This window comes from Quercus lobata, chromosome 2 (genome assembly GCF_001633185.2).
Source record: "Quercus lobata isolate SW786 chromosome 2, ValleyOak3.0 Primary Assembly, whole genome shotgun sequence".
Taxonomy (NCBI): Eukaryota; Viridiplantae; Streptophyta; class Magnoliopsida; order Fagales; family Fagaceae; genus Quercus; species Quercus lobata.
Genome location: NC_044905.1, coordinates 73,374,219 through 73,393,366, shown reverse-complemented (window position 1 = coordinate 73,393,366; position 19,148 = coordinate 73,374,219). Strand labels below are relative to the sequence as shown.

At 40.4% G+C, this 19,148-nt stretch overlaps 1 pseudogene; it reads left to right on the top strand.

Annotated features, from left to right (window-relative positions):
- The first annotated feature begins 757 nt into the window (after positions 1-757).
- On the top strand, positions 758-6,835 carry LOC115976535 (annotated as a pseudogene).
- The last annotated feature ends 12,313 nt before the right edge of the window (positions 6,836-19,148 follow it).

The following is a 19,148-nucleotide window of genomic DNA, read 5'->3' as shown; positions in this document are numbered from 1 at the left end:
TTTGTGCAGATCTTCTACTGTTTCAGTGTTTGTGTGTTTATTCTACTGTAAAAGTGCCCGTTTGTTTGCACTTTTAGATGGCAAAAAGCTCTTTTTGTTTCAAAGTTCAAAATGCTAGGTGTTTGGTGGGTATTAAAAAACTGCTTTAACAAGAAAGTTGTTTTTTCAAAAAGTGCAAGACCCCCAAAAATTCAAAGGACCTTCGGCTAGCTTTTGCAAAAAAGCCACTTCAACATTTAGGAATTGTTGGTTCAATTACCAAATTGCTCATTTTTTTTATTAAAAACCCAATTTTACCATTTGAAACCCCTTCAGACCATCATGCCAGAACAGATAACACCATATTCAATAAGACAAAAACATTATTAAAATAGTGATATTGATATTATTAAAAATAGATAACATTATTAAAGTAAGATAGATAACATACTTGGTTCAAAATTTTTCGAATAACAAATAATTAATGCTAAAAAAACTAACATTATTAAAATAATACCAATAATAGTAATAGTAATAACAAATAATTATGACAATAATATATTTATTATTATTATTATTATTAAGTAGCTTTTTTTTTTTTTGAGTAAGTATTATGAAGTAGTCGATTTAAAAATGAAATAAACTCTCTTATATATACATTGATCTTTTTGATAATTTATCACTCAAACTATAACTTTTATAAGTATTAGTCAAACTACAGGTTAAAAAAAAAAAAAAAAAAAAAAAACTTTTTAACAACTTTGATCAAATGCTGAACTTTTTCAAAGTATCGAGTATCATACCGCACTTTTTGAAAAACCAAAGTTTAAAAAAGCTGAACGAAACTCACCTGTATCAGTTTCATTTGAGAGCTTGGTTTTTGGGCTGTTTGTGGATTTTCGTATTGTTTCTGTATTTGTTTTAGGAAGTGTGTTTCCTTGAGCTTATTGTAATGGGTCTGTCGTGTTTATGAGGCTGTGTCTGATTTAGTATATTGGGTTTTGTGCAAAATGGTGAATTGGGGTGCATCGAGAATGAATGAAGGAACCAAGTTTTTTGCATTTATGCTTTATTGTAATTTGTCTTCAAGTGTTTTAGTTTACTGGAATGTTTACTTTTTTGGGTGGAAATACAAGTAATATGATATGGACAACAACCAAGTGAATGAATTCTTTTGGGGGTATTTGGAGAGTGGGAGGGGGAGGGATGGGAAGGGTTTCAGTTGCAATGTATAGAAATCTTGGTAATTTTTGCTTGGCATTACAGAGAGAATCTTTTAGTTTGGATGGTCTAAGTGCTCTTAGGGCGCAACAGAGAAATTGCTGTTTATTTCTGTTTGAATGATATTTTGTATAAAATGGACATAGACTGAGGTTACGTGGGCTCAAAAAATTGGTTCAGATTGAGATTGAGAATCCTGACTTAATCTTTGGTGTTCTTTTATTTTTTTTTGGATCAGCATAAAACTTATATCATGTTATTTTTTAGCTTGTATATTGTCTTTTGAGCTTTAACTTGTTAAACCATGCAGGGCTAGGAAAATAGGTCCAATTTATTTGGTATAAGCCTTCTTGCAATGGGAAAGTCTCCAGGAAAGTGGTATAGACCATACTTTTTGGGAAGAAACCATCCAAATCTAGCTTTCTAAAGGTACTTAGTTACTGCCTTTCAGTTTTCCATTACTGCTCACGGTTATGATTTGGCTCTTTCTCTTTCTACATCTATGCATGTGTACATGTTTTGATGTATGATGTTGGTTTACTGGAATGAAGGGCGCATGTGGAACACCATAATTATTTGAATGACCGATTATTACATATTGCTTCTACTTGTACTATTCTCTTTTCTTGAGATATTGATATCATCTTCTCATGCCAGAATACCATACTATCTAAATATCTCATGCCTATAATGATTTATGCTCCAATAAGTTATGTAAAAGGCATAATTATTGAATGTGCTTATAGCCCATCTGGAGGTTCAATTGGCTGATTATCAATGTTTTGCAACTATAGCCTGTCCCTGATTGTTGGATCAAAGTGTAGAAGTTTATGTGAGGTCAGCGTTATGTCTAGGTATTATGTGTCATATATCTAATTTGTGTTATACTTGAAATTTCACTACATAATATGTTTTCACATATCTTTTGTCAATTGATAATTAGAAGATATAGTTTTACCATTTTGCCTGTTGCCTATTGCTTGTTACTTGCTTACTGCTTATATATAGTGGAAATTATGCACATGCTTTCAATTTGGTTTTTGATATACTCTGAGCAATGTTTGACTTGGGCCTGCACTGATTTGTGAATCTCATCTCATGTGAAGAAATCTACAACTGATAAAGAGGCAACCATTGCCTGTAAGGCAGTGTCTGGTGATTTGTCAGTGAATCCTTCTGTAGTTTCAGATGTGGCACTCCATACCTTGAACAGAATTGAAGAAAAATCAGAAATTGGAGTAACTGCCAACCTACCACATGATGCTCTCAATGCCTGCAAAGCAAGGTGCACATACAGAAGGAACCATGGGTTTGGATTCATCTGACAGTGCTGAGATTACTAGGCAAAAACAAGCTGCTACAAAGGCACAGGAAACTTTTAAAGGCTATTTGGTAACTTTTCTTGCATGAAATAAAAAGATATGTCATAATGGTTAATTGCATGAATCAGAAATTTGAAGCTAATTCTGCGATCCTTTCTAGCATGTCTTTCTGGTTCTCTAATGCGTTGTATGCCACATCTTCTAGATAAATGCATACCCTTGTGACAATATGTTGGGGTTTTGACTACAGTCTCTCATAGTACTGTCTTATAATTGAAAGCATTTGTGGTTTTAAAGAACTCATGAAAGCCATTATGAGGTAATATCTTGGTGAAACCATCTAAAAATTGATGCTATGGAGTACCAGTTCATATTGCGAATGATTGTTTAAGCAATTAGCATTATTAATGATAATCATAAAATGAAAATTGAGATAGAAATACATACATGTAAAAATTTTATGGTTCATTGTTTAAGAGAAAAAAAAGCACTATATGCATGTGTGCACATTGATTTTTAATTTTCTAGTTAATCTTTTAGGGTTTTGGCTTGGGGGGTGGGGAAGTATAGATATTGTAGAGGTGTCTATATTTCTATTGTATGAGAGTCTTATTTCAGTTATTGACAGGTATTCAGGTTGGATTACAAATTTTCTGCTTATTGTAAAGAAAAAGTATGTGTATGGATTCCAAAACACTATATTTAGTGCTTTTTTTTATATATAAAATTAATTAGTTATGTGATTTGCTGTTAGGATATTTTGTACTTAAATAATTTTTGAATGAAACCTAAGTTTTCATTGGCTATCTGCGAAACAAAGATCCATACGTTTTTCTTTCATTAAGTTAAATCTACAAGGTTATCTCAATGTAATACGGATCTAATTTAAGTATAATATCTGTGAAGGCTTGCCGGGTATTTCGTGCTCTTAAGGGCATCATAAGGCTGCAAGCACTTATTCGCGGACACTTGGTTAGGAGACAGGCCGTTGCTACTTTGTGCTGCATGCAGGGAATTGTTAAGTTACAGGCACACATTCGTGGTCAAAAAGTCAGACTTTCTGTTTGTGGGCTTGAAGTGCAGAAAGAATGCAGTGTGGTAAGTTTTCAAGTAACACCTAAATTGGTTTTAATTAATCTGTAACTGGTCTTTCTGAATATCTATATGATGTGGTTAAAGAATCTCGTAATTTTTCTATTATACCCAATATTGGGAGTTCTTTATGCACTGTGTTTATACAACTCAGTTCAACTTAATTAAGCCTTAATCCCAAGTAAGTGGGGTTGGCTATATGGATCATTTTTTGCCATTTAGCCCTATCTAAAACGTTGTGAGTTATGTTCATCATATAGAAGAAATTCTAAAATTACGTTTCTCGGTGCCTCTGGTATATTTATGGAGTACCCCATTGCATCCATATCCTGTTCATCTTTGAGGTATTCCCACTTCTTATGTAATTGCAGGAGTGTAAACCAGCTCTGCTCAAAATTTTAAACAATATTAATCGTGTTTGGCTGCCCAAAAGGTTGTCATCACTTGTTAACCATTTGCTATTGTATCTTATATCACAGCATCAACCATTTGCCATTCTCATTGCCCTTAACAGCACTTTCAAAATTGAACCACAATGATTTCTAGCTGGTTTGGTCTAATTGCAGATGAGTGAAATGACCTTGCTCACTTTTTGTCTTGTTGTCCTGATTTATATACCTGCCCCAAAAAGTCCTTGATTGATGCTACTTTGAATTTTCAGATTTGAATGAATTTCATGTGTGTCACTCATCTATTCATCATCCAAATTTAATACATGCTTCCTTATAGACTTTATATTCCTTGACTGCCAGCATTTATCTCAAGAATGTGATGTCATAATGCTTTTCAGTTCCTTTAACTTTTTGTTCTTTTTTCCTTTTCACTGTTGATGTATTGATTTTCTTGAATAAGCTCATTTCTTGTTGAGCTTATTGCATTTTCTAGGCAGCTCTAAACCTGGTAATATCTTGTGCATCTTATTCTGTCTTTGTAATATCTCTTTCCCTTTACCAGGTTGTTACACAAGTTGGGCCAGTTGGGTTACATACAACCACTAGGCCAGAAAAGCTGTCAACAAATTCTTTAGTTTGTAAGGTATATAAGCATCTGGTTTTTTTAAATACTTCAGAACTTTCATGGTTTGTACAATTAGTATATCATTTGCAATCGAGAAAAAAATATGTTCTGAATTTTAGAATCATCTTCTGTACAGGATTAATCCACTGTCTAGTCAGCCTTTTCACTACAATTATGTATGCAAAAGGTAGTATAGACTATTGTATGGATGCACTAATTGGGGAAACTAAGTGGCCATAGCATTATTGTCATTAATCTTCTCAATATAGAGTGACCCATGTAACACTGTGGTTTGCTTACCAGAAAAGGCTCAAGCTGTAGAACTTGAGTGGCCTCTATAATCTACATTTTAAATGATTCATATAAGAAAAAGAAAAGCATATGAAATTGAAGCAAAGTGACGAAGCAAGTAAGATTTTAGGATATTATATATTTAGTCTTTTATTTTTATTACAGCATGTAATATAGGAGTTGATGGCATTCAATGTTGCTCGTTATATAGCTTCTTGCTTCATTGCCAACTGCTATGTCCTTGAGCCTCCACTATGACCCAGTTGAACCAAATTCAGCTTGGGATTGGCTAGAATGCTGGTCATCATCCAATTTTGGGGACCACTTTCACAGCCAAAATGTGTTCCCGACACTAAATCTCATAGACAGCAAGATGGCATTCAAACAGGGGAAACTCAACCAAGCAGGGCAAAACGAGGTGTGCGCAAGGTCCCAACTGTAAATGTTGAAAATAATTCACTGCATCCCACATCTGAGTGTGAAAAGCCCAGACGCTACCTCAGGAAAGCCATGATCAACAGACTCCTGATGAAATTGTGAGGGTAAAACGAAATTTGAGGAAAGTTGCTGTATCCAACTCAGTGGCTCCTGATTGGTCAGGCTATGACTGAGAAGCCAAAGTTAAATATGCGAAAGGTGTCAAGCTCCACAGTATCTGATGCTCCTCAGAAGGGTAGCAATAATTCCTCTGAAAAAGTAAATGACCCAATAGTGGTAGTTTCCAATGACTCTAAACTGTCTGAGGTAGAAATACCTCCAAAACCATTGGCATTGGAGGAGACAGTTGATATGATGCATGATGATCACCCTGCTGGTGAGCGAATTCCTCTGGAAACAGTTGAAAAAGTTGATAACATTCCAGTGGTGAATGAGGAGCTAAATACAAAGGAGGATTACACTAGCAAGGGGAACCAGAAATGCTGGAGAAGATCTTTCCCAGCAAAGCAGGAATACCCAGAGAATGTTTCACAGAATACTCCAACCCTGCCAAAGTATATGCAAGCAACTGAATCTGCCAAGGCAAAACTTAGAGCACAAGGATCCCCGGGGTTTGGTCAATATGAAATGGAAAATGGTTTCATCAGGCGGCATTCTTTGCCAGCTTCCACTAATGGTAAATTGAGTACAATGTCACCATGGGTGCAAAGGCTAGCTCCATCAAATGGCAAAGGAGAGGGCAAAAGTTACAGATCACCATCATCCTCTAAAGATGATGAGGGTAAGAACCTTGAACAGATATGCAGTTTTTTTGTACTTTTGTTATCAGCTGGTTGTAATGCACTTGGTTTTTTAAAATACATTTTTGTTCTACACCTGTTGTATCCATCTGATATTAAGCATGTTGCTTATATGTCATCATCTTGTTTCTAGCATTGTTCCAAGGGCTGAGAGATATTATGTTATCTTTTCTCTTGAACTTCCAAATATTCCTTAAGTTGGTCATGGAAGATGTAAGCTTAGCCAACACAATAGCTTTCTATCAAATGCATAAAAAATGATTTCCATTCTTATGTGTACCTTCTTCTTCTTGCATGTTGGCATAAAAGTCAGGCCATTTTTTCTATTTCTGGGTCACTCAATTCATAGTTTATATATATATATATATATATATATATATTAGTTTCCAAAAAATCTTCAGTTGCGTACTGTTGATGCTGTTTCTGGAATTTTGTTCCGAATGATTTTAACCATTTGGTGGATTTGAATTTCAGATAAGGTGGCCCGGCCAGGGTGGAGAAGGTGAGTTTGGTGCTATGTGCTTTGAGAATTGAGATATTAGAAAGGTATGTGGAAAAACAGGGGTGTGGTGTACCTGGAGTCTTAACCATATTTCTTTGTGTTTTGCGTGTTTAATTCAATGTATAGTCATGGACTTGCACTTCAGCATAATTATTGGTTGAAATTAGCATCAATGTATGCTTTATACTTTATTTCTCTGCTCCACCATAGAATTCTCAGATGTAAGAAATCTTAACTATGCTTTTAATCCAGAATCTATAAAAATTTAATATTTAGCTTGGTTACTTTATTGATTTATCTTTTGTTGGTTATTTGATTGACAAAAGTGCAGTACCTCTTGATATACTGCATTGGATATCAAGGAATGGATGCCACGAAATATCCTTAGTCTAAATGTTTCTCCCCGAACTCCATTTTTACTGCATGCCTTGTAAAATTCTCTCTTTTTTCTTGACTGTAGAATTTATTTTCCACAAAATTCATCGTTATATATTTTAAAGGCCAAAAAGCAAAAACACCCTGGGAGTTTGGGTCAATTGCAAAAACACTTCTTGAAGTTTCAATCATTCCTTATAACTCTTTGAGGTTTCCATATCCCCCAAATTGACCTTGGACTAACTCCCATTAGCTCTTATATTTGGAAAAATAGCGTGATAATCGCTTGTCCACATTAAGAAGACTTACCAATTGATTCACATCTATAAGGTTTACCAAAAATTAATCACAGAGGTCAATTTGATGGACATGGAAACCCCATATTGTTTTGCAACTAATCCAAACCCGAGGGGTGTTTTTGCATTTAGGCCTATTTTAAACCACAAAGTTTCTCAATATAGTAAATTTGTTACCATGAAGCTTGACAAGCAAAATGGGCTCAAATTAAAATCTATAAAAATATGAGGTTGGTGCTGAGCCAATCTGATGCTTAAAGTCAGGTCCTTTCTCTGACCTAGCCTGATTTCACCCTTGTCTGAGTATTTCAAAATTGATCTAGGACAGCCTAGGAAAGGTCAGGATTATGAGAAAGTTAATGGAGAAAGCTGATAATAAAAACTGGGAGGTTTGGGCCACTGTCCATCATAAGTCTAAGAAAACATTGAGAAATTTATATTTTTTTGAACTTTGTTATTATCCATAGACATCAATGGTGCAACAGATATTAATTCATAAGTGCAATTTCTCCCCATGGTTGTGGGGAAGAAAGCAGCATTTGTTACAAAAGAGTGAGGTTCCAGAGTATGGTTTTGATTAACATATCAAAAAGTTACCTTGTAACCATTTACAAGATAAATGCATCCATTGCTTACAAATACTCCACAACAAATGGTGGCACCCATGTCATTTGACCACGTAATTTTCCCCAGTATAATGTAGGACAGAATGTGGGGATTTTATGTTTTACTATCTCAGGATGCAGAACAAATTTCAAAACCATATCAAGTTTTTTTAAGTATTCGAAATATCGTTTTATTTGGAGCAGAAGATTTCAAATTTCAGACAAAAATTCAAGATCGAGTTTCATTCATGGGGTTTGATGTGGCTTTCTATTTGAAGCAGAAGATTTCAATTTTCAAACAAAAATTTGAGATCAAGTTTCATTCGTGGGGTTTCATGTGAAACATAATGTAGGCATCGATTTTTATCACTTATTAATTTTTGATATTTTATGTAATTTTAGGATTAAGTGATTTATGATTTTATTTCCTTGATTTTAGGTGTTTTAAAGGGGTTTCTAGACAAATTAGACTGAGTTTGGATAGTGTTTTAGGCTGGCGTCCAACGTCTGCATTTCATTTCTGTGAGTCCTATGCACTATTCACAGGATTTGTAAGTACGGATTTCAACAAATTTTTCTTTAAAACTAGGTTTTATAGCACCATTCATACATTTAAAAATTATTTTGCTACAGTATTTTCAGTTTTCAGCAAAAAGCAGTATCTAAACAGACCCTTAGTCTTATTATGATACTGTATCCATTAGAATTTGTTTATGATTTTTTTAATTAGAAGATAAGATTTCTTGGAGCCTTTAAATAGGTTGATATCTTTAAAATGAAAATGGATAGTCTGCTTTCAATAAAATTAACTTTTCTTTAGGATGTCATATTAGTGAAAATTAGTTTTGATATACCTTAAGATCTAGAGCACTCTACAAGAGATGCAATGCATACATCTTACATATTTGTTCAAAGTGTTACTGTGCTGATATGCACTTGTGTAACTCAAGAAGCTTTCTGGCAAGTGATGTTTTCCTTAGGTAGGCATCTAACTAATAAATTGATGTGGCCTAGAATAGAGTGCAGAAAAAAAAAAAAAAAAAAATCATTTTGCCTTTCCCTTGTGTTCATGAAAATGAACTATTCTTTGACTAAGTTAAGGTGTTGATGAAGATTAGGTTACTTGTTAAGAAAGTCAAACAGCAGATCATGTTGTAGCCACATGCAAATCAGTTAGAATATGCATAAAATTCTTTTCTTTAACAGTATATGCATAGCTGAATTGCTTCAAAACTGTTTACAAGACCTGGTTTAAGCATAAACCTTAACTTGAGTTGTCTAGGGCACATTCCAGGCTCCAAAACCTCCTCATATACTAATGAGAAATTTATGTTGAACTGATCAGATTGGAGAATGAACACTTAAACAATGTTGGGAAGTATCGGGCATTCAAGTCAGTACAACTACCTTTTAACTATGATGACGATGAAGACAAGGACATATAGACAAGTACAGAACAGAAGAAAGATGATCTGAATGCAAAACTAGCAGAGAATTTTTTTTGTTATGGTTCCTCATTGATGTGCTTGACTGCCTGTTCTTTACAAAAATCGTGATCAACGAGGAACCACAACTGAGACCAAAAAAAAAAAAAGTCGTCTTTTGAAATTATATATTTTTATTTCCAATTATAAATAAAAAATCAATTCCTATTTTGAACTTCCCTCTTATTTCCTTTTTCAACTTAAAACCTGACCTAATTTCCTAAGTTAAAATTTCAAGGCTCTATCATCTTTTATATTTTCCATATTTTATTTTCAATTCAAATTTTAAATAAACCTTAAAAAGAAATCTCTGGACATTAATGATCACCCAATTTATTTGAGAAAAGATTTAATCACTTATAAAAAAAAAACTTTCCCAATAGAAACGCCAACTTAAATTTGAATTTAAAAGCTTAATTCTAATGGAAACTTCACACATATATATAAGTGTTTGTGGGGTATGGGAGGTAAGGTTCAGAGTTCAAGTCTCCAGAAAAGAACTTCACACACATATACACTTAGATTAGGCTATAGTAGAATTTCTATATTGTATTAAAAAAAAAAAAAAAACTTAATTCTAATGGAAAGATTTTATCTATAGTCACCTCATTAAAACCTATGCAATTTCCAAATTGAATTTTAAGAATTCAACATTGACTAACCCAATTATATTTGAAAATACAATATGAACAGAACTGAGACCTGACCCAAACTGAATGTTCAGGTTTCGAATCAACTATGCATGTATGCTATTAGCCCATGACCCGACCTAGAAGCCCCCCATCGGGCTAATAGGCAGCCCAGCCCGTTGTTATTGAAGCCCATGGGTAGCCCACTAGCTCAGTGGGTTAGGCCATGGGCTAGTTTTATGCCCATGGGCACCCGTGGGCTAGCCTAGGAGCCCAGCTCGTGACCCAGCCCAACAACTTAGAATTCATAACAAAAAAATATATGAAGTGTATAAAGGATTGATCTTGAGATAGTATAAAGAATCTTGAGATATTATAGAAGAATTTTTTAAAAGAACTTCCCTAACCACTAAGATATTTAAAATGATTATACTAAACTTAGTTTACCAAATATATATTTTTCTAGTAGTCTAGCAACTTTGAATTAACCATTTGACATTTTTTTTAATTAATGATAAAAAAAAAATAAAAAAACCATTTAAAGCCTTAATAAAAAAAATAAAAAAGGTTTCCATCAACAAAACAAAAAATTAAATAGATTTGACTGTAAAAAAAAATTTTGTAATTAAGTATTAAATTAATTGATTCTTTCATTTTCAAAAAATAGATTGATTATTCTCTTATAAAAAATTAATTACTTTCTTATAAAAATAATAAAATAATATGCTAACACAAGCTCATGGGTAGCCCATTAGGCCTAACCCAGTAGTCCAATCCGTTAAAAAAAATGGGCATTGTCCCATGAGTAAGGTCATGAGCTGGGGTTTTCTCTTTCGGCCCAGCCCAAGCTACCCATTAACTAGTTAATAACCCATTGTGCCCATAGGCCAAGTAAAAATAAGCCGGACCAGTTTGACCTGGCCCATTGACAACCCTTAACGCTACGACTAGCACTAATATTCCAGCTTCTTTCTTTTTCTTTTTTTTTTCTTTTTTTTTTTTTCACTCTCTTACATGCACACTCAAGACTCTCTCTGTCTCTCTCAAATCTTTTTTTTTTCTTCTGCACTTTCTCAATTTCTCTCACACACAAACACAGACTCTCTCTTCAAGTTAGTTCGCATTTTGCATCTCCCCAATTCTTCTAATCGAAGTATTGACTCTCTTACTCAAACTCTTTCAAGGTGAGTTGTTTTCCATCTTTGCAATTCTTTAGAGTTTAATTTTATATATTGATTTATTGATTTATTAATTTAGGGTTAGTTTCATATATTGATATTAATTTAGGGTTTAATTTAGGATTTACTTTCATATATCAACTCTGTCTAATCGAAGTATTGACTCTCTCATTCAGACTCTTTTAAGATTAGTTGTTTTCCATCTTTGCAACTCTTTAGGGTTTAATTTCATATTACTACACCAAAATAAGTCTATTACATAAAGTGTTAATACAACAAAATTAGTATAGTGGTATTAGACATAATATCACTTCTAAAAATTAAAAGTCGTTGCAACAGTAACTTAAAAATAGTAAATTATTACATTAATAATAATTTGTTGTTGTAAGAACCAAGTATAAGACCTATGGGCCTTGGATTACTTTGGGCTCACAATCTATTTGTAGTGGGTTTGAAGATTTCCTACTATGGGTCGTTCTCGGCAGAGAGACTCAAAGCAACACCCAGTTGATATTCACTCCTTCACTCTTTTCCCTCAAATTCTCTGAACCCCATCTTCTCCCAACTTTCTTCTATTTATAGCCAAGGTTAGTGGGGAGGTTATGATTACAGCCACCGTTAGTGCTACTGAAGGTCCAATGTTTTCTGATTAAAGTGGATGTTCAGGTGGGAGGGCGGTGCGGCATTTATGATCTTGGAACTTGGTTCCATCTTGCCCGATTATGTTCGGCAATTCAGTTTCCTGTGCAAATCGTACCTTCCCAGGAAAGGTTTATATACATAACCGGAAACTTTTAACCGACCACTACTTGGACCCCAATATCTTACACTTGTTTGTTCATCAAGGAAGCTTTAAGAAGGGAGTAGGAGATCTGGACCTTTTTGATGGGCCTGTGCCTAAGGCCGGCATAGGACTGGGCCCAGGGCCTGTATGGGCCTGTGCTCAAGGAAGGCATGAGGCCGGGCTCGGGGTCTGTGTAGGCCTGGGATCTAGGTACCGTACAATAGCCCCCCCTTGATTCATACTCGGTCGCCGAGAAGAATCAAGGAGCTACCTGGGCCTTTTGACCTCGGGGATATTCTAGCCTGGGACTTCTGACTGTCTCTTCTCATTAATATTCACCTCAAAAGACGCGTCATTTCGCGGCGCCAGGCGCATTCGTCATCATTGCCTGACGGTTCGTGAACCGAAGCGGCGTGCGAATCAGTTACGCTTGGCATTCGCTGGGTTGCTCGTACACTGTGCCCATTTATTGCTCGATTAGGCGTTTCTTCTTCCCCCATCTCTTTCTGGTTCTATAAATAGTCTCCCTCTGAACACTATTTTATTTTTCCTTTGCCTCTGATCTTTAGTGCTTACTCTCTGCCGACCACATTTCTGTGCGCTTGCCTGCTCAAAGTTCTTTTCCTCCTTAGAACCCAAAGTAAGTTTTTCTTCCCTTTCCTGTTCCTTTAGCTTTATTTCTTTGAGTTCACTTTCGTAATTTTTAGGCGTTAGATATGGGTTACTCTTACCTCCTAGAATCCCCTGCTGCCTTGGCCACCTTTAGGAGTAAATTTAACATTCCCAACGACGTGGATGTGGCCTACTGCCATGAGAGTGATATTGAACTCCACCGAGGACGGGGTACAGCCTTCTTTCCTTTGATGTCCATTTTAGAAGGTGGGGTCAGGTTCCCCGTAGATCCCCTCCTGATAAACGCACTCACTTACTATGGGCTGTGCCCCAACCAGCTTCCCCCCAATTTTTATCGGGTAGTTAGTTGTGTCAGTAAGCTGAACCATACCTTTAACTTACAGTTAGACCACCACAATATTAACCAAATGTATAGGCTCTGTGGGAGCAAGGCCACCAATTATTACCTAAAAACAAGAGATGCTCGGGTACGGCTGATATCATGCCTACCTGATTCGAATAGGAACTCCGCCGGGGAGTTCGTTAGGGTGCGCGGCAATTGGTTTGCCGGGGATATCCCTTGCCCCCTTACAAAGCGTGAAGTGGGTTCGTACCATCCCCTTCGTACAATTGCTTTCTTCCCCCGTACAATCTTCATTATAAGAGACTAATATGTCACCTGTTCTTTTGCAGACGGCAAAGTGTTTGTGCAGGATCTCAGACCCGTCCACGCCAAGGATTTAAACTTAGTCCTCCGTTCCGAGATATACATGCATTGGGACGGGCAACTACGGGCTTCTCACCTGATCCTCGGAGTAGAACCTGTCTATTCCACCTGGCAGCCTTTCAAGCAGGCACTGTTAGTTGACAGCCCCCTGCTATCGTATATAGACGTCCGGTACGTGAACTTTTTGCCGCCGAAGCTTACAACCGGGGAAGCGAGAGAATTTGGTCCGCGGTTTACTTGCGCGGACGAGCTAGCCCCTTTGCGAGACGAATCCGCAGAGCGAGCATCCCGGCGCCTCAGGGAGTTAGCCCACGAACGCATACAGCAGGAAGAACAAGCGCAAGAGCAGCCCATTCCCGAGAACCTAGACGCTGTGCCTCAACAACAAACGATAGAAGCGACTGCCCTGCTAGCTGAAGCTATCCGGTCTAGCGGAGATATGGTATCAAGGAAGGTGATGTCAATAGAACGGTTCATGCCCGGCGCTCGGCAACCCAATCAGCCCCCGCCTTCTCAGGGCCGGGGACAAGCGCCTCAGCCCCCACCCTCCACGCAGGCCGGTCGTGCCCGAAAGAAGCAAAAAGTCACTGATCAACCTGCCATTGTCTCAGGAGATGCCGCCGTCCAGACCCCTCCCCGACCAACTGGTGGAATCGTTATACGCGAGCCGCCAACCGAAGCCGGTACGGGAGGTGCGTCCTCCTCCCAAGTGGCTCCAGCATGGGAGCCAAAGCTCCTTCTGGACGGCAAGCCATTGCCCTCAACCGCCTGTATTCGGATGTGGGATAAGGGTGAGGGCGGCCGTATTGCCCAGACTTTGGCTGAAGCTCTCCAACTTCCCGAGGATGTGCATGCATTTGAGGATGGGTCCGAGGAGTCTGTGGGCCGCCGGTTGGAGTGGCACGCCATTGCGGTAACTCTTTTGTCTATCTACTTCTTCATATAGAATTCCTTTTGTTTCTTTTCTAACCTTTGTGCTTGCTAGGCCGCTCAAATGGCCCACATTGTGGCTGCCAGAGCACGGGAGCTTGCCGAGGATAACGAGCGCGAGAAGGAGGCGCGGGAGTCGGCGGTTAAATCGGCCAAGGAGAAGCATAAGGCTGTTGAGTCTACTGAGAAAAAGGCGGCTGCCGCGGAGAAGAACCGGGCATTGGCCGAGAAAAGGTATGCGAAGCTCCTGAATCAGCAGAACGAGACGGAGGTCAAGCTGGCCAAAGCCATCAGCCTTAATACTTCCAACGCCGAGGAGATTGAGGATTTTCGGGCAGGCCTGGCGGCCGCGGAGCAAAAATGGTATGATGTCGGTTTTGCTGATGCCGAAAATTCCGCTGAGCCGGTGGTGGCTCGGGCTCGGCATATGGGTTTCGAGGCCGGTTGGTTTGCCGCTCTCCAAGCACTAGGAGTTCCCGAGGACTTACAACTGAGAGACCCCGGCCAAATTCCATTCCCGAGCCCTGCTCCTGCTGCCCAAGATGCCCCGGCTGCCCAAGATGAGGAGGAGACAGCAAGTATGAGGGAGCTGGTCGAACAAATCGATGCTCACGCCTAGCCCGAGGAAATGGAAGTCACTAGTGTCCCGACTCTGCAGGAGATTCTCGGTGGGGATCCGCCTCTCCAACTGACTGTCCAGCAGGAAGTGACACTGCCAACTCAACCTTCCAGCTAATTTCATTTTTCTTATTATTTTTATTTTGTCAGTTTTATTTGCCTATGTCACCGGGATGTGGTGACCGAACAATTGCCTTATTTTGCTGGTTTTATTTGCCCACGTCACCGGGATGTGGTAACTGAACAATTGTCCTTATTTGCTTAATTAATAGTCCGTTTTCTTTTTCCGCTTCAATTTGTTGAACGAATTTATATCTATTTATGTGTTTTGTTTGAATCACGCCAGTGCTATGGCCGCTTATTAGAACGGTACCCCCGGAAACCTGTTTGCGCGGTGCTTTGTGTAATTTTGGGAGCACTAATTGATTTAGTATTTGTAAGAAGGTTAGATTTTCATTAGGCATTGGTTTTAACCCAGAATCAAGTTTTCGTCCTTGAAGTATTCGCTTGTTAGGTTTCTACCTGTTCGGAGACTTGAGTTTAACCGAAAATCAGGTTTTTGTCCTTAAGGATTTATTTGTAAGGTTTCCACCTGCTCGGCGATATTGATCGAGCCGAGGGCCAGGTTTCTGTCCTTAGAGATTAGTTGGTAAGGTTTTCACCTGCTCGGCGATATTGATCGAGTCGAGGGCCAGGTTTCTGTCCTTAGAGATTAGTTGGTAAGGTGTTCACCTGCTCGGCGATATTGATCGAGCTGAGGGCCAGGTTTCTGCCCTTAGAGATTTGTTGGTAAGGTTTTCACCTGCTCAGCTATATTGATCGAGCCGAGGGCCAGGTTTCTGCCCTTAGAGATTTGTTGGTAAGGTTTTCACCTGCTCGGCGATATTGATCGAGCCGAGGGCCAGGTTTCTGTCCTTAGAGATTTGTTGGTAAGGTTTTCACCTGCTCGGCGATATTGATCGAGCCGAAGGCCAGGTTTCTGTCCTTAGAGATTTGTTAGTAATTTTCTTGGTGGGTGGCTACAGAATCAAAAACAGCATATACAAAAGGATTCATCATGCTTTTAATTTCAATGGAATACAAGTTCTGGCTTACACCGATGATTATGCGTAGAATTTCTTCAGGTTGTTGGCGTTCCATGGTCGGGGGAGCGGCCTCTCGTCAAGGTCTTCCAAGTAGTAAGCCCCCGCACCCGCAATGGCTGTGACCCTGTATGGTCCTTCCCAACTCTGAGTGAGCTTCCCTGCAGCCATGTCCCGCATGTTCCCTACTACCCGTCTTAAAACTAGTTCCCCGGCACTAAATTCCCTGCTTTTCACGTTTCGGTTGTACCTTCGGGCCAGCTTCTACTGATACTCGGCAAGACGTACGGTCGCAGCCTCCCTGCATTCTTCTAGCCAATCCAAGTGTTCCATCATAAGGTCGGCGTTCTGTATGGGGTCAAACCCGGCAATCCGTGCACTGCATAAGCTCACCTCGGTTGGTATTACTGCTTCTGAGCCGTATGTCAGGGAAAATGGGGTTTCACCCGTGGATCTCCTGGGGGTCGTACGGTAGGCCCACAATACACTGGGTAGCTCTTCCGCCCATCTTCCCTTCGCTCCGTCTAACCTTCTCTTGAGCCCGTTCAAAATAGTCTTGTTTACCGCTTCAGCTTGGCCGTTGCTTTGTGGGTACGCCGGGGTTGAATACTTGTTCTTGATGCCAAGCTTACTACAAAAGCCCCGGAAAGCATTGCTGTCGAACTGCAGCCCATTGTCCGTCACCAGCGAATTCGGCACCCCAAACCGTGTAACTATGTTTTTCCATACAAACTTTTTCACGTCCGAATCCCGGATATTAGCCAAGGCTTCAGCTTCAGCCCACTTTGTGAAGTAGTCTACAGCCACCAATACAAAACGGCGGTTCCCCGTTGCCCGGGGGAAAGGCCCGAGGATGTCAAGCCCCCATTGTGCAAACGGCCACGGGCTGCTGACAGGATTTAGCTGTCCTGCAGGCTGATGGATCATTGGGGCGTGCTTTTGACACTGTTCGCAACTTCGAACGTACTCGGCGGCATCCTTCTGCATCTGTGGCCACCAAAACCCCTGAGTCATTGCTCTGTGTGCTAAAGATCGCCCCCCGGCATGCCTGCCGCACACTTCCTCATGCAGCTCGGTCAGGAGTTCTTTGACTCTTTCTAGATGTAGGCACAAGAGGTAGGGGCCTGCGAAAGATCTTCGGTACAGTTTTCGGTCTGAAGACAGCCAGTATCTGGGAGCCATTCGTCGAATCTTGTTGGCCTCGGCCTCATTCTCCGGAACTTTATCTTCCGCAAGGAAGTCTATGATCGGCTTCATCCAACTTTGACCAGCCACCGCCACCTGCGCGATCTCTACTCCGGCTTGTTCGGGAGCATGCTTCACATGGATGCTTGGCTCCCTTACAAGTTCTACAGTGATGAGCCTCGGCGTATCCTCGGTAGCCGATGAGGCTAACGTGGCAAGAGAGTCAGCGTGCTTATTTTGTGACCGGGCTACCTGGGATATCTTTACCGTCCCAAACTGACCGATAATTTTCTTTGCCGTACTGAGATAAGCTTTCATTCTGGGGTCCCGAGCTTCGAAGTCCCCAGTGATCTGATAAACAACCAGTCGAGAGTCAGAGTAGATCTCTACGTCCTTTGCGCCCAGATGTAATACTGCCCTTAACCCGGCCAGCATGGCTTCGTATTCGGCTTCGTTGTTCGAGGCTTTGAACCCCAATCTGAGGGAGTGTTCCAGTCGTATACCCTCAGGGGTGACTATGACTATACCAGCCCCGGCCCCTATAGCATTCGATGCGCCGTCCACAAATAACCTCCACGGGCGAATCTCCGTACTACAGATTATCTTGCCTTCATCCTTGGGTGTAAACTCTGCGATGAAGTCAGCCAGAACCTGTCCCTTCACTGAGCTTCTAGGTCGGTATCTTATGTCAAACGATCCCAACCGAGTCCCCCATTTGGCAATCCGCCCTGTGAAGTCTGATCTCTTCAATAGTGACTGCAACGGATACACGGTGAGGATGAACACTGTGTGTGCCTGGAAATAATGTGGCAACTTTCTCGTGGCGTGCACCAGGGCCAAAACTAACTTCTCGAGAGGCAGGTACCTTGTCTCGGCATCGACCAAGGTTTTGCTCACGTAATACACCGGCATCTGCACTCCTCGGTCTCTTAGCAACACAGCACTTACTGCATGGTCGGTGACAGCGAGATACATAAACAGATCCTCCCCGGGCTCCGGGGCCGTCAACCTCGGCGCCTTTGCCAAATACTCCTTTAGCTCTCGAAAGGCTTCATCGCAGCTCTCGTCCCATCGAAACCCCTTCCACTTTTTCAGAAGTTGATAAAAAGGCCGGCAACGGTCGGCAGACTTGGAGATGAATCTGTTCAGGGCCGCTAACATTCCGGTGAGCACTTGCACCTCTTTGGGATTGCTTGGTGGTTTGAGGCGGTTCACGGCCTCTATCTGGTCGAGGTTAGCTTCTATTCCCCGAGTAGAGATCAGATATCCCAGGAACTTACCAGCCCCCACTCCGAAAGTGCACTTCTCGGCATTCAAGCGCAATCTGTGCCGACGTAGTATCTCAAACACTCCCCGGAGATCTTCGGTATGTTGCGACTCAATTCTGCTTTTCACCACCATATCATCGATATAAACTTCAACCGTGCATCCAATTTTCTCTCGGAACATTCTCGTCATCATTCGCTGATACGTAGCCCCGGCGTTCTTCAATCCGAAAGGCATGACCTCGTAGTGATAATTTGCATTCGGGGAGATAAATGCTGTCTTTTCTCGGTCTTCGGGCGCCAAGGCAATCTGGTGGTAGCCCTGGAAGGCATCTAGGAAGCTCATCCTCGGGTGTCCGTACGTCGCATCTACCAGCTGGTCAATCTTGGGCATCGGGAATGGGTCCTTGGGACATGCCTTGTTCAAGTCTGTGAAATCCACACAAACTCTCCATTTCCCGTTCTTCTTCTTCACCACGACAGTGTTTGCCAACCACTTCGGGAAGAATATCTCCTTTATGGTTCCGACATCCTTCAGCCGTTGTACCTCCAGGTTTACTGCATCGACGTGTTCCCTCGACGCTCTTCTCGGTTTCTGCTTCTTTGGGGGGAATAACGGATCCACGTTGAGTCTGTGGACAATGAACTCGGGATCTACGCCGGGCACTTCATACGGGCTCCATGCGAAAACATCCACGTTCTGCAATAGGAACAGC